Below are 3,712 nucleotides of genomic sequence, written 5' to 3' on the forward strand. Positions count from 1 at the left end.
CTTGCAATCCACTTACCACAAAGCAAAGCAAAGCATAGGGTGGGAACCAGTGGCCAATACAAATCATACTGAAAGATTTTTGGTAGGTTTGTATGTCATCTATGATGATGACAACAGAGGACAAAAGGATTAGGTGGTCTCGTTCCTACGCTCAAGTTTGGTTGAGGAGATGAAGTCTACGCCCGCTGACTTTCTACGCTGACTCTGATGATTGCCCATGAAGGAGGAGCCTTCACCCATCTATGCACTACATCTACTCTGATCTGTGTGCATTTCCGCTAGTATGCATTATACTTAGGTGTGATATCAAGTGTTGTAATACCTTGTGAACTTGTAATTTCTCCATGTATGAACTATGGTATCAACTAAATAATGATAACATGATAGCTTGGTCTTCCTAGACTATCACATTATGATGTAATCTATGAATTTCCCTTCGACGAAATCGTGGATCATTTTAGTTGGTATCATAGCCATACTTGACCCTAGGATGAGACCCTTAGGACCAAACACTAGTATAGAAGCCAAACATCCTGTCTGATGTAGAACTATAGGTGTTAACACTTGTTTCCCTCCCTGCCTTGAGTTCTACTACTAACTGCCTTCCCTGTTATGGAAAGTTGACCTATAGAAAATGTTTCCCATTACTCCCATGCTAGTTCAGTAGTTGTGTGAGACTTTGAGGGCCTAGGAGTCACCATAAGTCAACACTTTGAGGGCCTAGGAGTCACCAGACTAACAGAGTTAAAAATATAAAGCTGATGCATCATGTCTTTACCAAACCATATCAAAACTATTTTTGGCTTCCAACTAAACACCTTTTCAAAAATTCTTGTTTGAACGCATGTGTACTTTTGAGTAGTGAAAGCATCGATGCAACTCCTGATCCATTTACTGAATTTAGCTTTGCTAAGGGACTAGCAAAAGTTAAGCTTGGGGGAGTTTGTTGACGGTAGTTAACAAACATTATAAACCGTCAATATAACTTGTATAAGGGCATAAATATAATCACCAATGAAGGTCTAGGGGTTTAAACTAACAAATTCTATGAGTTTTGGTGAATCTATATTTTCTATAGGGTTTATCTAGAAAACCGTCAAGGTGAACCTTGATGTTAGACTTAATCACACTTATCCACAGCAAAAACAACCCTAGAAGGTTCTAGAAGACTCGAGAGGACACCACATCGAAGCAGAGGGCGAGGTACCACCAGGTGGGGCTGGCTAGCCCCTAGGGCCCACCTGTTAGCCCCCCGTTGTTATGTCAGTTCTTCACCACCTCCTAGATTGCATCTACACTGTTTATTCAAGTCAGTTTGATCCGAGGGCTCAGGATTGATGCTCCGACCTATATATACTAGCCCCTGCCACCCCCTAGGCATTAGATCATCAAACCCTAATCAAGTCATTTGAGGAGACAGAAACCCTAATCATTCTTAGAGCTCCACCATATTCTAGGGCATAGCTAGTTAGGCTAGGTCTAGAGGGAGGCAAGTAGGTTTCGCTTGGATTCCTGATCATGTCAAGAGTGTGGTTTGGTATAATATTTGTACCCCCTCTCTTTTGTATCTCGTATTACTTTTATATGTTTGCTATAATTGTTATGTTAATATTATTCATATAGTTATCATGTTCATGGTCTACTTTGGTTATATACTTTGTATAGCTAGATTATCATTATATTCATACATAAGTTCGTATTGCGCTCGCTCTAGTGTACATAGGGTGAGTGGTCGACATTGTGTAAGCGTGGTGCTTATATATTGTTTACCTACGGATACACCATATATTTTAGCCATGTGGTAGATCGCAGATGTTACACTCCTATTGAGTCCTTTGTAGTCCACTCCCCGAATATAGGTATACAAGTAGGATCTAGTTACAAAGGAAGACAAGCTCTGTTCTTAATCTTCCTTAGTAATATCCCTTATGTGTAGATATGAAGTTGATCTTAGCCATGATTACTAAGTGTAATTGCACTAATCAATGTATGCTTTGACTTGTAATTAAGAATGACTTAGGAATTATTCCTCTAATATTCTGCTTAACCATGCTAATGCCATAGAAAGGAGTACTCTATGTGATCAATGATTAGTTATTATGCACAATTCATATATACATTTACCTCTTGACTTACCCCTGTTGTGAGTAGAATATTGGTTATGGTTTACTTCTCCATCAATAGCATAAGTTATCAATACATGTCCTTGCTAGACCTTTTCTATGGTAAAAATATAAATAACAATACCTGGAATACTCCTAGGTGAAGTGCTACATTGGTATATTATCTACGCGCTTGTAGATTCCTTTCATTCATATATATCTTTTCTTTCTAGTCACATAAAATAATAAAGAACTACTTAGTGTTATTCTAGTAGTAATGCTATGTAGTACCAACAAGCATCTGTGGCATCATCACTAGGGATGACAACCTGGTAAAGTAATGTTAAGAGATGTAGACATACATTAGGTGGCTACTAAAATAAGTGACAAGTTAATAAATACCAACAAGCATTTCTGGCACCATTGCCGGAGAAGGTAGCTAGGCAAATGAAGTATTGATAAACTTATACTTATTGATGTCATCGAGATAACCATTGACCTCTCCTCAAACAGGCTTACCTTTGTTTTGTCTACTTTTGTATCTTATGCAAGGTAATGTATGACCAGTTTTGACCTTCCAACAAACTACGTTGATGATCCAAAAGCATTACTTAAGAGAACTAGAGCTAAACTCAAGAAAGTTTCAGCTTTAGAGTTGGAAGACAACCAGATAAGGCGAGCTTAACACCAAAATTTAAAGCCATGGCTAACATGACTCTTTGTGAATTCTCTGCTCCAACTACAGTCAACATCCATACTGGACCAACAGTCGATGTTGGAGATAAGAGATTTGAGCTCAAGCTAGCTCTCATCAATATGATGCAAGGAAGCCAGTTTTGTGGGAAGGCACATGAAGTTGCAAGTGCACATCTACAACACTTCCTGGAGATCTGCAGCACTTTCACCATCAAAGGAGTGACCAAAGATGCCATATTACTTTGCCTCTTCCCATTCTCACTCTTGGGGAAGGCGAAGCAATGGTTCTATGCCAACAAAGATAGAAACACTACATGGGATAACTGCGCCACTGCCTTCCTAGCCAAGTTCTTTCCCACAGGCAAGACCAATGCTCTGTGTGGGAGAATTTCAAGTTTTCAATAGCAACATGATGAATCTGTCCTTGAGGCATGGGAATGCTTTCAAGATTACATTGCAAAATGCCCTCATTATGGGATGGAGAATTAGCTACTCATGCAGACTTTCTACCATAGGTTGACCAATAGTACCCATGAGACTATGAATGCTGCTGCTGGAGGTGCATTCCTATCACTCACAATACCAGCTGCAATAGCTCCTGTGGAGAAGATGGCCTCCATCTAATGTTGGAATGAAGAATGTCTTCAGACCCACAAGAGAGGTGGAGGTATGCATCAACTCAAAGAGGTAGACATATTGTCTACCAAGATGGACCTACTGATGAAGAAGCTTGAAGATCGAGCCAATGAGAAGCAAGAAGTCATGCATATTCATGATTCCTGCATGACATGTGAAGAGTGTGGAAACACTTGGCATTCAAGGAATAGCTGCCCTAAAACCTAAAATTCATGAGGATGTGAACTTTGTCAACAGCAACTACTTTCGACCTCAATAGAATCAAGGATGGAATCAAC

The 3,712-nt window shown here is 39.6% G+C and overlaps 1 non-coding gene across 1 annotated transcript; it reads right to left on the reverse strand.

Moving 5' to 3' along the window:
* Positions 1 to 3,168: 3,168 nt before the first annotated feature.
* LOC136514708 (small nucleolar RNA R71) lies at positions 3,169 to 3,277 on the reverse strand. Its single transcript, XR_010773847.1, has one exon. It is a non-coding gene; the product is annotated as a small nucleolar RNA R71 (small nucleolar RNA).
* Between the last annotated feature and the right edge of the window lie 435 nt (positions 3,278 to 3,712).

This window comes from Miscanthus floridulus, chromosome 16 (genome assembly GCF_019320115.1).
Source record: "Miscanthus floridulus cultivar M001 chromosome 16, ASM1932011v1, whole genome shotgun sequence".
In the NCBI taxonomy this organism is placed as follows: Eukaryota; Viridiplantae; Streptophyta; class Magnoliopsida; order Poales; family Poaceae; genus Miscanthus; species Miscanthus floridulus.